The 17,702-nt window shown below is 38.1% G+C and overlaps 1 long non-coding RNA gene across 1 annotated transcript in view; it reads left to right on the top strand.

Moving 5' to 3' along the window:
* LOC130593814 (uncharacterized) overlaps window positions 1–16,002 on the top strand; it is a 232,077-nt gene extending 216,075 nt beyond the window's left edge. Inside the window, exons 5-8 of the long non-coding RNA XR_008970881.1 lie at window positions 2,482–2,571; window positions 13,795–13,853; window positions 15,704–15,765; window positions 15,868–16,002. This is a non-coding gene — a long non-coding RNA (uncharacterized LOC130593814). The remainder of the gene's footprint in view (window positions 1–2,481; window positions 2,572–13,794; window positions 13,854–15,703; window positions 15,766–15,867) is intronic.
* Window positions 16,003–17,702: the final 1,700 nt, after the last annotated feature.

The raw sequence follows: 17,702 nt of genomic DNA, 5'->3' as shown, positions 1-17,702 counted from the left end.
TATTTTCATGTCACTAAGCTGACATTTCCTAATGAAATAATGCCCCTTCTAAAAACTTGACAAACTGGTCCAAACTCCACACTAGCACCTAGGGCCTTTGTCTCCCTTGAGCCAGTTACTGACTTCAACAGTATATAATACTGTTATATATACTTCAATATAATACTGAAAAGTTTTGGAAACCCCAAACTAAGTGTATAATTGTGGGCTCTGATATTTTTATTAAAGGAAATTCTGTGTTTGCTTGGGGTTTTATTTGCCACTGATATAATTAATTTATGCAGCAGTGATTGGATTCTATAAATGTATGACCACCTTTTCTTTCACAGATTTCTTGATGGATTTTATTTATGGTGTTACTGTATTATGTAGTGTTTATCAGAACAGTTTGGGGAGCAAATGTTTTCTGATAGGTATCGTGATATTGAAACAAAATTCTCACTGGTCTGATAAATGTGTCTTCAGGTAGCATTGTACAAGCAGGCGTTTAACACACAGGCCTTATTCACAAGATTATTAATTGGACAATTTTAAAGAGTTTTTAGTATGCTCATCTGTCTGTCGGATGCTTTTCCTTTCTTTACCCCATGATGTTATTAAGACGCTCTTCAAAGGTAGACAACTACAGTATGTAGGTAATACCAATTTGTAAAACCAAGACCACTGGATTTGCTTCATATTTCAGGGCATGGGAAACATGCAAACAAAACCAGCTTATGTGATCTGCAGCCGGTCTGGTTTTGACAAAATGTGCTACAGATGATGTAATCTGTATTCTGTAGCATTTTCAAGATTTAGAATTAAGCTTAGAAACTGTAATAATCAGAGTACTGCTGTTGTATTTGCTAAATGCTGATCCAGGTCCCAAGAGAAAATGACTATATCATCAATACAAACCTAACAGATTTTACCTTTTAAGTCTGCCAGGAAAATGTTTATGAGACATGTTGAACTGTATATGCATTAATGAAGTATTTGTCCTTATATTTTTGAATATGTTTGAAGAAATGTTGAAGAAGCTGGTTTTTATCCTAGTTGGTATTACTTTCTTTTCCCAATAGCTCATGTTCATTCAAAGGAGATGCCCTAATATTCTGGGACTGTATAGCATTTTCAAACAGGTTTTCTAAGATATCACATGCACTGAATGACATTTCAGAAGCTTTTTGATGCAAATGTCATCAGCTGAAAAATTGCAACTATTACCAGGAACCCCATAGTTAAATGAAATCCTCTATGTGTGGAAACTGAGTGAGAAATGAGACTTTGTGTTTGGACTATCAATAGGCATGAAATTATTCTGATACTTTCCATGTGATCATTATATGTTAAATTTCACCCGGTAAGGCCCGCTTTAGGGAAGTGCTTAGACAGGTATTTCAAGCTATCGACTTCTTTGAGCATGTGATTAAGAGCTTTTTGAAGAGTGACCCTAATTATCATTCCTATGACTTAAATAAGGTTGGCTGTGTCTGAACACCTACTTAACTTGGGGAACAAAGAGTCAGCATTTCATATTAACATATTAAAGGTTTGTATTTTCCTCATTTCATGTATTAAGCTCATTCCTTCAGAGAAGGAGGAACCGTTTTAACTGGTTTTGACCAGTTTGTCAGGGACTGCAGGTCAGGTTTAAAAAAGTGTTAAGTTACAGGTCTCTGAATTTTCTATTACAGATTTTACTATCGGCCAATTCTGACTGTTCTTGTGTTTAATATTGGATCAGTGTCTGGAAAGGCTTTCGTCTGACGGGAACATACGATCAGTAATGACTTTGATATTTTTGGTCTTGCTGAAAGTTGTCTGTCTTTTAGCACTTCTTTCAAGGCTTTGAAATGGCTTCTGTGTTTTGAGCAGTGTACCTTGCATTGAGTTTCAAAAGCTTCAAATCCATACATGGCATCCTTAATGTCAATGATTCCAGATCTTTCTTCTTTTACATTTCCTAACAACACATACACTATCATCCGGTATCATAAGCAGTTCTCCTGAAAGCTCACTTCTCAGAATAAGAGAAGTTTGGTTTCCTATTTTCTTCTGCTGTTTTAAGAAAATGCATTAAACCACTTGTGCTGGAAAAAGCAGCCCTCATTTAGGGCATGGCTCTAGATAAAAAACCAATAATTTTAAAAAAGCTACTGCTGCTTTATAATGATTTAAAGAAAAGTAAAACAAGTTCCCTTGAGTGGCTAGGGCCTGGTATGTTTTACGTGGATACAGCTAATTCACCTGAAGGAAATACAGGTCTCTTAAGTCTTAAAAGCACCTTTGAAAGCACTGTAAGTTGCTATCTCCATGGATGCCCAAATTTTTGCTGCTGTGACAACATTAGAAAAAACCTCAAATCACACCCTTTTCTGTCCGTACGTTGGTGTGACTGTTCAGTATTGATTATTATTTCTGTGCTGTTACAGATCCTTCGTTGCAACGTGATGATCTGTAGAGAACCATGGAAATAAATATTTGTTTTGCTTCTTACAGATTATTTTTGGAGACAGAAAAAAACTTCCCTGGCTATTTTTCTTATGGCCTGTTCCAACACAAAGATGTCTTCAAGAACTACTAATGCAGGTAGTTGTTTAATATCTCATAATAGACTACCTCAGAACTACACCGATGTCCAGAAAATGGAGGGCAAATAGTCAAGTAGTTTATATAAATGATCTGGTAGTATAGGTTAAATCTACGCAAAAATATCTGTGGATTGGGTTTTGGATTAAGTTTTTTCTACTCAGATTACGTTTGCTGAACAGATTGTCAACCCTTGTAAGTAAAGCATCTTTTTCTTACTTTTCTTACCCATGCTTAACCATCTCCAGCTTACTCCCATCTCTGGAAAAAACATGAAAATGTTAGGGAAAAAATATAAGGACAAATACTTCATTAATGCATATCCAGAACTCAGACACCCTTTAAAATGTTGGCATGGGGTTTTTGTGTTCATGTAACAAAAGCAGGCTTTGTGCCAAGTTTGGAAGGTACGTAACTCTTCATAGTATGTACTTCTAAATACTTAGCAGAAAGCAATTTATTAGCTATTTAACACAAAAGTTAATCCAACCACAGCTGGCTACAGCCAAGATGGATCTGGCAATCTTTTGCCAATGTTTTCGTCTGTTTCAAATGCACTGATGTACAAATTTATCTTATGACTATGAAGATGGTAAGCTATCACATTAAAAGGAGATATTTTCATGGGTTACTGTACAAGTTCAGTGTGGCTGGTTTTAATATAAACTACTCACTGCAATGAATATTTTGCCCAGTTACTGCCAAAGAATAAATATACTATGAATATTGGTTGATGATTCTTCTCAGTAAGCACTTCCTAGGCTATCTTTGCACGAAGAGTCAATTTTGTTACAAGATGATTCTGATTCTGCTTTTAATGTCTAGTGGTCCCGTGGTGATTGGCACGGATTTGCCTTTGAAAAATCGCTATTTAAAGAGTTCAAATTAAAAAGATCTCATGGAGCATCTAGAGATAAACTGCAGTCTTTAACCATGCGGGCATCACTGTACACACAAGCCATCTTTTGGAATTTAGTGAGATACTCTTAAGAGTAAAGGTTTCTGGAACTGACTTCTATTTTTCTTGTGTTTGGTTGCTGAAACATAGAGGTACTTTTATTAATTAAGATGAATTATCCTGATATTTTCCATAGGCAAAGTTTCTCAAGGCAACAATAACATTATTTTCCCAGATATTTTTCTTGCCCTATAGAAGGTGTTTCATCACTGTCAGAGAAGTTCCCTGTGTAGTTCCCAGTGAAGCCTCGCAACCATTTAAATCCCCTGCTGGAGGGGAGGTTGATTTAAGTGGGAGTCAACATATTTGTTAAACCTCACTACAAAAGAAAAAGAAAATTAAAAAATCCAGAACCATTTTGGGCATTTTTTTGTTTTTTTTTTGTTTTTTTTTGTTGGAGTTTTTTGAAAATCAACTCTGGACCCGTGTGTGATGAACAGGAAAACCTCTCCACAGCATTGCAAGGAATAATTAAGCTGTAAATTTAGCCTGTCTTTGCCAAATAGAAAACAATACTTTTTTATCACAGGCTTCCCCCACCCCAACTTTATCTGTCTAGATAAACATAATTAAGTAATGGATGATGGTTTGTTAGCATTTTATTACAGATGTTTGCAAGGGCATTAAGAATAATCATAAAATGCACAACAAATATTGTGGGTATTGAGGTTTTCAGCAGTGGAAAACGTGACTTTTTAAAATCTGGGCTGGAAACATGTATTCCTACAAATTAACCATTCCTCTATGCAGAACAGCAATTGAGATGCTGCTGTCTTAGTTGATTTACATGCACTAATTGCTAGTTCCTATTAAGCACTGAGTGGTCACCTACTCAGTAATATTCATAAATTAATACTTTCAGATAGCAGTTACCCAAAAATAGTAGGAAACACTAAATTCACTTTAGATTTTAGCAATGAAATTGGATTATCCTTTTGTCTAGGAAACAGTTTGCTGGTTTGCTATTCAAACAGAATGACCAGAGTGAAATTGTCAAAAGCTGTGCTGTTTTGTGTGTGTCTATCATGTAGATGTAGGTACATATATTTGTCTAATGTCAAGCAGACAGGGATGGAAATACTTAATTTTTTCTACACTTTGACTAAGGCACACGGTCAGAATGTCTCTACTAAAGTGACTCATTTATCTGGCTGGGAAATAATTATGTTCACATTTTGCTGCTGAACCTTTAAGCAGATGGAATTCTCCATATATAGGACCTACAGGAATAATCCATATTTATGGCTAATGCAGTTCAAAGGAAAATCTGAGCTGGCACTTGCAGAATTCCTTACAGCCAAACTTTCCCAAAAATCCATTTAACAGCTTAGTTCACTAGCATATGGCTCATCTGTATCTTAATCAATGCACAGCTGACAAACCAGAAGACAATATTATAGGCACATTATGCCTTGCCAGCCTGTGGCAAAGGGAAGCCATGGACTGGAAATGCTCAGACACAGCAGGACTGACGCAACCTATACAGGCTGAACAACATCACACACACAAATCACTGCACTGGCTGTGATTCATCAGGTAGCAGTGAGATTAAAGCACAGCAATGGCCCTTCTGCTTGTGACTGGGTTATGCAATTAAATATCACACTGAGTTAAGGCGCTGCTTTGGGTCCTAGTTACCACACAGATGTCCCAAAGGTGGTAAACCCCCCTGTTTTACAGCACACTCACTGACAGACATACTGAGTCACTTACCTCCTCTACTTTCTCCTAGATTTGGCACAGACACTTCACATGCAGGACAGGCTACCCTGGAGATCTGAGGGCAACTTTCGGTACAAGCTGGAAAAACAGACAGGTATTCCATGTTTTGCTTCAGTGACGGTGTGGAGGGATTGTTCTAGGAATAACAAGTTCCTCAATTTTAAAGACTCAGTTCTGGATCTGACTGCAGAAGATAACAATTTTTTGTTTTGTTACAGTGATACTTGTCAGTGAAGAATTTCCTGATTTATTTTCCCCTAAACAACCTCCCCCAACCCTCACAAGCACCTTTCCCTTCCTGTAAGGAATTCTTGATTCTGTATATATATAGTTTAATTTTCTAGAAAATTTAAAAACTAGCAAGAGAAATAGATTTATACCTCTGTTTAGTTCTTTGTGGTTTGAGTATGTTCAGAGATGAGTCCCTATGCTTCTCTTGCAAAGGTATACATGTATAAGACATAACTGAAAGAAGCATCACACCCTCCCATGTGATGGTAACAAATACAGATCCTAGAAAATGCTTTTAAAAGTAAGTGTTATTTCTCTTATGCCCAGACACTTATGCTCAGTTGAGGAGGCACAAAACCACAGCTGCAGGAAGTTCAAGTGAAACCTCAGTTTGCTCCTAGAAGTTTGTGATTTTCATAATCTCATCTGTGGCCACAGGACCTGAATTCTGCTCATGTCGTGTTTCTGTTGACTCCACTGAAAACAGACTGGAGTCCAAGAAGCCATAATTAAGGAGGAAGGAAGTGCAAATGACTCCACAGGATGACTCTGAATTTAGGACATTGTTGTGGAATATTTCTGTACAGTTTTAATGGTAAATGTTGTCCTGCATGAAGCAAACTACTAATAACTCAGTCCAATGAATGTAATTAGTTCTCTTTTTACCTAGTATGTGTGTGTGTGTGCTGGTAACAAACACTGTTACTTGTTATTACAGTAATACTTCTAATATTAATCATTATTATCAGCTCAAACAGTACTTCATCCCCAAAAGGTGTGTGAAAGTGTGCATCAATCTTAAGCCCAAAAGCATTATTGCAAAGATTCTGAATGTTGTCCCTCTTTCCTAGAAAGATAAAACTAAAAATAAATTATTTCAATAGGATAAAGACAATTCACGCCAGCGCTCAGTGCTGGTCTGCAATTTGATACCTCACTATCCATTGGCTTTCTCCCCTTACCTTTACCAAAATGTTTGCAAGAGTACAAATCTCACAGAGAGCCTCCAAATTAAAGCCATAAAAGCCAGGTTCATGGTTCTTGCTGAAAACAGCTGAGATTTAATTTTGGTCAAGTTTCATTTTGAATTTGTTTAAACCCAACTTTCCAAGCAAAAATGATAGTGGCAACGTTTATAAAGGACAAGACCTAAAAGAAATGTTCCTTAGGAGTAGCTGTATCTCTTTATATGCCTTCATAATGATAGAAGGCAAGTTAACAGTATTGCAACTGCTGAAATCTGAATGCATTCCACGTTCACTTTTTTTTAATAAGAACTGTAAATAACGGGCCATTTTTGTGTGTTATAAATGATCCATTCTGCAGTGCAATGATAGCTTCCTTTAGTTACAGCTTCTCTTGTAGCAATAGACAGCTTAAAAAAATTGTTCTTGCGGCATACACATAATTTTAAAGAGGTGGAATAAAGTTTTGGAACAAGTCCATTCATTTAATTGATACAAGGATGACAAGTACTAGGAATATCTTTGGTGACCTAAATCTCATCTCGTACAGGAAGCTGCCTTATCTTTTGGGGTTTCAGTTTGCACATAGTATTCTCTTCACAGGTATTCCATATTCTAGAGATTGCCTTTCTACTTAAAGCAGTATTTTTGCTTATCCTCAGTGATCAAATCTCATCAGTTGGATGCTAAAGAAATATGAAGTAGATTTAGAAATAATAAGATCTTAAAAATTAATGAAGTCTATATGAAACATTTCCCTCTGAATTTGAAGTCTCTGAAGAATCCTACTTTCCAGATTTTTACTGGAATCCTAAAGAGTAATATTATTTTAATTAAAGCACAAACTCCTGCTTAATCACACAGCTTTGGAAGTTGCAAACTTAAAAACACAGCAAGGTTGATGATATAATTGAGGGGTCAAAATAATGTAGCCGTATTATTAGTACTGACCAGAGCATTCTGGTGTTCTTATATTCTGAGCAGTTTTTAAGCAAACTAAACTTCCACTGTTCTAAACCTTTTTGCCTCTGGTGAGGCTGTCATGTTGTGTTCAGGCCAAGACCCAGGAAAGCAGAAGGATAAAAAACACCACACACATTAATGCTGTTCATCATGACAAGAAATGATAAGATTGACTTCAGTTTGAAACCACAAATATCTGGCTTGTGAGAGGAAAACAAATGCTCTGTTATTATAATGTTTTGCTCTTACTGTAGCTATAATAGTGTCCCATCACCACAGGATGTATAGAGGCTACAGCCACACAGAAACACTCCAGTTAGAGTTTCCTTGTGTCCAAGGAAGAAAGAATGAAAATTACTTATTCTGGGTGAGGATTTTTTTTTTTCCCCTTCAAATTTTACTGCATGGTCAGATTTATTCTTGAAGAGAGGGGTACCACATTCTTGCTTCCCAGCTTTGTGCTGCAGGCTAACCCTCAACTGGCATAGCCCGTATTGTCTTTTTTGCACTGCTGTGGTTTTTTTACAAAGTTTAACTTTTCATGTAGCTGAAAAGATGAAAAGCTATTTTTGGAATAAAAAGCAACAAAAGCTAGCCAGCTCTGCACGGTATAATGGGATTTTAATGTATTCTCCTTGTCGGCATAGTGTATTTCTGTGATAATTTTATGTGACAGCGTAATTAAACTGGAAAACAATTCCCATTTCCTATGTATTTTATCTATTTATCATCATTTATTTCTTTACTTTCTTGCTCTGCTATAAATATTATTGTAAGGAGAGTTAAATAAGTTAAACCAATGCAATTACTTTTACAGATTGAAATTAACTTCATATATCAATTTATACTGGTTTGTATACAGCACCTCCTATTTGCCCTGTACAAATAAATGCATTTGTTGCGGTATATTTATAGTGTCACTATGGTTTCCATGTTTGCACTCCTTCTGACTAATGCTCTATATGTTAAAACCTGACATCTTAACAGTATTTTCAAACAATTTCATTCATTATCAAATAACCATTTATTACACCGTGGCAATTTCAAACCATTTACTGGACCCTTTAGACACTGCTAAACAATGATTTATCAAGGAATGTGCAAATTTTAGTGCTTATCACAGCAAATACAAAAAGTAACATTAAATAGTGACTTGACAACAGCTCTGGCTAAATGATTTTTCTTTTTTAATCTTGATGAGTTATATTTAGTAATGGCAGTTTGTAAATCTGCTGGAAATTCAGAGCAATATTCCAGATTGCTCCATTGTAGAAGACTCTCTCTGGGCTGTTCAATCCTTTTGTATGTTGGGAAATAAACTGAAGACTGGGATGCAACAGACAAGTCTGTTACTCCCTTTTTTTTTCTTATGGTGTCTACAATGCCCCAACGTTATCACGTGTAACAGAGCTTTTCACATTTTATTTGACCATGAATCTAACAAAAGCCACCTTTAGCCAAATCTGCATTGATTTTTTGCTTACCTACAGTCAGTAGCAGTGATGCAAAGGCTTTTCAGTTCTGCTTTCAGGAAAAATCTCCTTGCTAGTATTGTAGCCAAAAATAGGACTGATTTAATTTTGTATGTGACCACTGACTGCAAAATGCTGTGCTTATATCTCCATTTTTTATCTTCCCTATTTCTGTTGAACTTGAGATCCACAGCAGGTCTGTGAGAGAACAGGCTGGTACCCACCAATGATAATTAGGTCTCTGGAAGCATTTAGGTGCAAACTTTACAAGGTAACAATACGTGAGGGAGACATCCCCATTCTCAGAGATCTCATTAATCATTGCAGAGCTCACATTCAGCTCAACATTAAGTAATTGAAAGGCTTAAATATTACAGAGGATATTCATAGAAGGATTTTCAATGACTTGGGAGTATTATTTCATTTGTGAGGTTCATACGCCCACTACAGCTGAACAAACATGATTAATACTGAATTTAAATGATCCCTAAATCAATAGTTTGGTATTGCTGATTTCTATTACAGTACCATTAAGTAGCTCCAGATAAAGCCAAGGCCTCACTGTGCAAAAATAACAGCTTAACATCATCCTTGCTCAGAAGAATTTATAATCTGGACAGTTTCTTTATGAATTGGGGTCGCAAGGAACCAAACCTTAGATTGCAATCATCCTTGGCCAAGGTAATGAAAAGAGCAAAACTGAAAATTACACACAGATTTCCTGCATGTCAGACTTAATTTCAAAGGCATTCCAAAAGTGTTTCATTATCTCCAATTCATGAGTGCTTCTTCCAAGCACTTGTTCTCTTACTGCCTCCATGGCAGAGCCAGCAGAACCAGCTTTAGCTCATTAACCTAATAATGTAATAATTGAGTCTGAATTGCCACAGTTTTCAACTTTTGCTGCTAAAATAGGCTATAAGCTATAGAAGAAAAGAGCCAGTTGTGAAGCTGCTGCCGTGAAGGCGCAGCTAGGCTTGGTAACTTCAACAAGCAAGGCAGCAGCAGCCAAGATGCATGAGAAACTGGTGCTCTTACACATGCAGGAAGGTAAAATCTTGTTTGCTTGCTGAAGGTCTCACTATCTCTAGTTTAAGAGTTTGGCTCTTTAATTTTACCCATGTGTATCCTATGTGTTTAACCCTAGGATCTCAAAGTTTATATGTTTACTTGTGATGACAGTAGCTGATGTTTGGAGTTGGGGAAGGGGGTGGTTTGGTTTTCGTTCACCAGCTCTAGTGTTCTATGAGAATTTTGTTAGACCTGTAGGATATGACCAAGGCCAAAATACATTTACAGAATACACAAGAGAAGTTCATCCAAAATGAGTAAAAAATAACTGTGAATGGATTTCACTCCAGCAGAATTACTTACTTGTCTTCTCAAACTTCAGAGATTTTCTTATGAAATTCTTCATCTATTCCTGAAGCTCAGTAATTCTTAACACACTACTGCTTTAAACAAAACAGTCACTGAAGTCAGGTAGGCCAGATAAGGTACAAAAAGAAGTTTTGGCGTAAACCAATCATTTAATCAAGTGATGCCATCTGATGCCAGAATAAATGAACCATTACACACATGTCCCTGCTTATTTAAAAAAAAAAAAAAAGAAAATTGTCTGAGAAAATGAAAGTGTCTGAGGAGCCTGAGCAGACAGGAGTAAGCATTTAATCATCAGAGAAAGTCACACAGAGTTCAATCCCAGGTCAGAGCTGAAGGCCTGCCTAGAATCAGGTACAGCAAATTAAAGCACTTTGGGCACAGATGTGTCTAGAGCCAAACACTCAAATGAGCCACTGGTAAGTACCAGTGTGTTTGCTTCCTTTTACTTGAATCAGTCTCAGTGACAAAGTCCTAAGATAGTGAAGTATGTTCAGACCCAGCTCTTGTTGATCCAGACCCTATTCCTGAGATGGCTGGTCTCATTATCCCATTTCCAGCCTCCTTCTCTCCATTAGTCTGCCTACTGAAGATTACTATTCCTTGATTTCCACTAGTTATGATTATTTGGCTGCTTTTTCACCTATCTCTATGAAATTAAGTTTTTTTGTTTGTTTGTTTGGTTTTTTTTGTGGTAATCTTTGTATGTTACAATCCATGGAGCTTCAAGCAACCCTCACCTATCAAGTGCTCACCTATTAAGTGCCAGAGATCAGGCCTGAAAAGGGCAAAAAATGGTTTTTAAGATAACCAGTGTTAACAATACTCCCCTTCAGAATCCAGAGATGTAAGAAGAGAGTTAGTTTTCCCCATAGTCAAAGATATTATTTCTCTGTGGACAGCAGCATAGATGTGAGGGAAGGAAGTCATCGAAGCAAGCTCTTTGCTCACTTAAGGAGATATTATACAAAACATTAAACCCAATGAGGGTATCTGTCAAAATCTAAGAGACTCTATCTCCTGCTGTTATCCACCTTCCATTATGGATTAATTTGACACTAATTGCAAAAATGATTTAATTTAGCTAATCTTTAAAAAATACTGTTTGAAAATTAAAATTAATGGCTAGGACAAATTCTAAGTATTTTAACTGAATAAAAGCTTTGAGATGAAGGAACAGGGACTGAGAGAATGCTTAGAGGGGAATTACCTCAAAAAAATGCATTTAATACATAAAACAACAGGGAACCAAAACAGAATTTAAAGAAGAAAATGACAGGTACCAGTGGAAGAAACGTCAAAGAAATTGTGTATTGATGGAGAGGGATGGAAAAAACCAAATTTCAAGCTTTTTAACTCTAAAAAGGACTGTGGGGCTGTATTTTGTTAATTTAAAAGAGCACAAGAAATTACACACTTTAAGAATTTTTATCCAACTAGCAGAACTTAGATAATCAGGTATTTATCAACTCTGCATGGGACAAAGTGGAGAATGTGATTTTTGGGAAGCATTCAGGCTCTTCATGTGAGGTTTTTGCACCAGCAAACTCACTGTAGCTTTGTGTTCTTCCAAGTCCCTATTTCTGATAAAGACACTGTGTAACATGATAGGCTCTCATCTGTACCAGATGGTACTAGTCCCTGATGAATCATATGACAGCTGTGCACAGCAGAGTACCACACACTCCAAGCACACTTCCTCCTCCCTCTCACTGTGTGCTCAGCGCAGCAAGGCAATGCTGAGACATGGGCTCACGGGCATGCAAAGCAGGACAACACGTCTGTTGGGGGCTCTCTGTGTAGTAGGTGTATGAGAGCTGATAGCTTCCAGAGCTACACACTTTGTGCTGCTAATTTCTTCCTTTGCCAAACTTAACAGGGGAAAGGAATGCAAAGCCAGCCTCCTGTGTCTGTTGCGCCGGTTTTGTCCAGGAGGTTGGAAGGGTAATGTTCTCCAACATACAGAGTGTGGTTTTCCTTATCCTTATGTTTGCATTAAATTAAAGGCTGCCATTTCAACATCACCCCAGTGCCACCAGCCTTGCCTTACTCTACAGTACGATGGGAAATCTAACTGTCCCACCGCAGCACTAATGCTTGCTTCCCTTGTGTTCTTGTGCGCTTACCTAATCTAATTAGCAATGTGTGCAGCTTGCAAGGGAGAATAAGGTTGATTCTAACACACAGTTAATTAAGATATTACAGTTAGCTATTTGCTAGGCTGACTCAGGGGAGTAGTAATAGGATATGGAGTCTTTCACCTTAAGTTCAGCCATTCTTACCCCCAAATTCCCAAGCAGTGATCAGTAATTTCTCATTAACCCTGGCACAAGTTGAATCTGACTCCACCCAGGCATGAGGATGAGTTCTGAGCACATGTCTGTCAACAAGGAGTGCTACTGTCTGTGATAGTTAAAGACTCTGAAATTTCAAAGTGAAGAACCTCGCTGCTGTGAATGAACAACAGAAGTTGATGCCTCCTTGTAGCATTATTTTAACTCCTGGATTTTTGTTGTTTTAGTGGTAGTGGTTGTTTCCAGACTCTACAAGTTATCATAAGCTATGATAGTATCAACAGATACAGATTTAGGTTTTCAAAACTACAAATTGACTGTTGTCCTTAGGTTCCCCTGCAAGACAAACAACTAAAGTAATACAACCATAAAAGCTGTAAAAAATATAGCTTAAAAAAATACCCAACCCAACACCTAAATTATTGTGAACCTGCAAGAGGCCCCTCATTTCATGATCCTACCTGCACTGCCAAGAACATAAAGAATCATTGGTTCTAGACATAATTCTCTTGCCGAAGGGCAATTACCTCTTCTGTATGCATTGCCTTAATCATGTCAAGTTGTGTCCCATAAATTTGCATGTCTCCCAAGGAAGCACAGTGCATTGCCAGCAGCCTGATAGGCCAGATCAAAACAATTTCCTAATGTATGTTTACATCAGCTTTGGCATCCTGAGCTGCTTTTGCTCTATTTTTTTTTTCCACAAAACAGAGCAAATTCCCCATCTAAACTGCATGTTGCATTGGGGAAAGCAAGTGGAATATGGATGGATACACTGTCCTTACTAGAATTGGGCAAGGCTTTCTAGATTAATGAACTGCAAATCAGCTACACAAATGAAGCCACATGCTGGATATAAACACAGTCCTCTGAGATGGGCTTGTTGTCACAGTTAGAGATGGAGAGAGTGCACATGCCTATGTGTGATGGGGGGTGTAATGAATGCCAGACCCCTCCAGACTCTCTGGGATACGTGAGGATGACAAACTCTCTGAGGAACAATTCCTTTGACTGGCTCGTTGAGGAAAGGAAACTTGTCACTCTGCCAAGAATAAAACTGCTCCTGGGCTTAGTTTTGAATTTTATAAAGTGAATAAGTGAAAAATGTATACACATTCACTTCAGACCCAAGTCATGAATAATTAAAAGAATATATAATTGTACCCAGTTTTCCCCTCAAGCTCAACCAGCAAATACATCTTCTGTCCATGTAACAGGGTACTTCATGTTTTTTTCAGAAACCGTAAGAAGTGAGCTGAACCAAGTCTTACTGAATTCATTCTGCATGCAAGTATGAGTAACAGCCTGACCATCAGAACACATGGAAATGCCAACTGAGAATGCCACACTTTCATATGGAGGAGGCTTCAGATTTTTTTGATTATGCTTACGTATTTTCCTGGTGCAATTCATCCACGCTTGATATTGAATTCTGACCGCAATATGATGAAATCTGTATTATTAACGCAGCATTATAGCAGACATTCAGCTGATACTGCAGATGGCAACAATCAGAGATTTTTTACAAGGCACAGCAAGATAAGAATGTTTACAAAATCAAAACTACCAATGCATAGAATAAGCTCAGAAAGCAGAAGTTACCTATATCTATGTGTAACTACCTCCTTTTTCTGAGATAGGCAGACCTTCTAATACAAATTAAGGAATGTGAGTTAACAGTATACAGTCATGCGTTTGTCTGCAATTCCACGGGTGCACTGGAATTGTCTGTATTTTATCTGTATTTTTTGTATTTGTATTTGTATTCCAGATAAAAAATATTTATCTGGAAGAGACAGATGCAAGAGATCTCCCATTGCTTTTATTTTTCTACATTATTCCCACAGGTAATGGGCCCCTCCGTTTTCAACCAAAGTGACACTTAGGATTAATATCTATTTTTCTTGAGGGCATAGTAGTTAGCAAATACTATTTATTTAATACTAAAGAAGTATTTAAATACTAAAGAAGAAGATCAATAACTTCTGTAAACACGATAATTATTACATTTCCCCTCCCCCATACAGACATGAAGATTCTCATGGCTAGGAAACTGGTGCTTGTATGCTTTTATATGGGTATGGCTGTTTGTACCCAACAAACCACGATCCTCTGATAGGAAAAATGTATGAAAAAACCTGAAAGCCTTACACACAGAGGATGAACACATTCTTTTTTGTATGTAGGTAACAACTATATCCTTTGCCTTTGAAATGCCAAAGGGTTTGGTTTGACTATTACAAAAATGTGCATTCTTTTTAGTTTTGTACTTCTCCAGCTGAATTCCAAACACAAGATCTTCACTTAGACCTGACTTAGACCTTGACTTCTTTTCAACAACAAGGTATTTGTTCAGAAATAGAAAAAGACAAAACATCAGGGAGGAATGCTAGGAGATGTGAAGTGCAAGTCTGCTTAGGAACTAGTCCACAGTAGCATCATGGGTGGTGTCTGAAGTAGCTTAGGGGACTTTGGGAAAAAGTACACAGGGACATAGGACTGTGGTTCTTTCTGATCAGTATCTTATCCCACAATATGCAAAGAGGATGGAACTAGAATGGATCTAGCGAGATGATGATGTATCTGACAGGAATATCAGAGACAAAATACTATACATTACCTACTTCCTGTACATATCTGAAGGCTACTGCTCTACCATGTGTTGCTTTTGTCATTTTCTATCACAGGTATCTAAGACAAGAGCCACGTTATGTGCATGGACTACAAAAGCAGAGGTAAACTATAGCCCCAAAGCCCTTATCATCAAAAAAGGGCAAGATAAGTTGGGAAGACCCCCCCAATATTCGTACTTTGTGTATAGGAAACATGGCAAGATGGAATTCTACACAACTGCAGTCTCTACACCCAACCCTACAGAGGCAAATTTTCAAATGAAATGTTTTAAAATTCCAGCATTTCTGAGCTGTTGCAGGAACTACTGGAAAGGAGCCATATATAATTAGTCATTATGTAGGGGGTTTTAGATTACTAGAAATATTTTTGTAATAAATATAATGGAAAAAGGCCATGAGAAAGGTGAATGTTTCGTATTTTGTTTCTTTTCATGACTACTTTCTATTTAGCAGTTGATTGTGTATTCTTTCAGACCTGAAACTGTGTAACAGTTGATTCTTTTCCCATGTACAGGACAAAATTCATGTGACAGAGACTTATTCCTTCAAGCTTGTTCTCTTTGGTAAAGCCTTCATGTGAGAAACTGCTTATATTTGCAATTGTCTGATGTTTAAAAATAGAATTATTCAACATTTCCCTAGCAGTTGACTCTGACCTCTTGTTTGCTTGTTTTCTAGGTTACATTTGAACACTTGATAGATTTCCAGCTATATTGTGCCACCCAGTGTAAGAGATGGGAAATTGCACAACTTTGCTGACCATACATGAGTTTGGCATTGGTGTCCAGCAAATGACATTTGTGCATTTTGAAGTTTTGAGTTTACCATCAACTGAAGCGTTATTTAGAAAAGCATTAAAAGTAATATGAGACTTAATTATTCCTAAAACATTAATGTGCTGGAAAACATTCAAACTTTTGACTTAATAAGTCATGGTTGCCCTTTGTAGAATCACGGAATCCCAGACTGGTTTGGGTTGGAAGGGACTTTAAAGTTCATCCAGTTCCAAACCCCTGCCACAGGAAGGGACACCTTCCACTATATCAGGTTGCTCCAAGCCCCGTCCAACCAGGCCTTGAATACTGCCAGGGATGGGGCATCTACTGGGTAATAAAATGATTCTCTACAGCAAATTTAAACTCATTTTCTATTTATCTAAAGCAGAATAGAACAGTAATGATTCAAAATCCATGCTCTGCAAGCTTAAGTTTCCTGATAAATCATGGGGTGTTCAGGCATCAAACAAATACGTAAGTTTTGATCCATGTTAACTGAGCAGCCCATAAAAGGGAACGTCTCTTTTCTGGAATGCAGTGTGCCCCACTAGTAATCACACACACCCTTTATAGGTCAGTCAGACCCAGCTCTTTCTGCAACAATTCCAACTGTTCACAGATAGTCTGAATCAGCAAGCTGAGATCTCTTGCCATTCAGCCTTTGGTACCCAGACAAGTGCATTACAAACGGACCACAGAAGTCACAAAACTAGATCTTCACTATTAAGAGCTGGGGTGATACAACATGCCAAAGCAGGGACACTAGTAACATTAAGTTTGGTGCGCCGCTGGGAGCAGAGTGAAAACTACCATGTCCTTAAGCATGAAGTATTTGGTCAGTTTCTGCTGTGTCCTACAAACTGCTGAGTACAGAACCTTACAAAAACTTGTAGGTCTATGAAAAAGAAACAACGTAAATAATGTGACAATTTGTTAAACCTTAAAAAACTTGCTTAGCCTTGTGAAACCTTATGTGAACTGTAGGTTGTGCACATAAAATGAAAAATTCCACTATAGGCAGACTGGGCAGCTGCAACCTCTGAGTATCTAAGCCAAAGGAGAAAGGAGGAAGAACTTTGTGGATCGGGAGGTATAAAATAGGTAGATACTTAAGGCAAATTTAGAACCCTGAACCAGGTGTGTCTGAAAGGAGATCTCCCTTTATTTGAACAGAGCTTTAACCCTCACTCTGCCTCACAAGCTACTCTATTGTGGAAACCAGGTTTTCTTGACACTCTGTTCATTTTGTGCCTCCTTGTTTCGCTTTTTAATTCTTTCCACACTTCACACCTGTCACATTTATTTCCAGTTCCTTCAGTACCCTACAATAAAAAAAACTTTGTCACTATTGCTGCATCATTCAGGCAACAGAGCAGCTGTGATCAAGTTAGTGTCTGCCTATATATTATAATGACCGCGGGCCGAGGCCTGTCCGGCCGCTGGTGCGCCGCGGGGTTGAGCCGGGAGCCGAAGAGCCGCTGCCGGGTGGTGAGCAGGGACCGCCGCCGCGGCTGGCTCCGGAGAGCACTGCAGCGCTGCGAGCGCTCCCGGGCACGTCGGACTTGAGGGTACCCGCTCCTGCCCCGCGGGCGCGCCCCCGGCAGCACGAACCCCGTTTCTCTTCCGCGGCTGAGGAACGAGCGGGTGCGGGGGCCTGTTTTTTTCCGTGGAGGTTTAGTAAATGCGCAGCGTAGAACTGTGCCGCGGAGGTTAAGGGTTGCTCCTTATTTCAGCTAC

The sequence above is a fragment of the Pezoporus wallicus genome, unplaced genomic scaffold (genome assembly GCF_028554395.1).
Source record: "Pezoporus wallicus isolate ANWC-B61680 ecotype Strahan unplaced genomic scaffold, APGP_CSIRO_Pwel_v1 contig_3952, whole genome shotgun sequence".
NCBI classification, from domain to species: domain Eukaryota; kingdom Metazoa; phylum Chordata; class Aves; order Psittaciformes; family Psittacidae; genus Pezoporus; species Pezoporus wallicus.
This window is presented reverse-complemented; position numbering and strand designations above follow the sequence as displayed.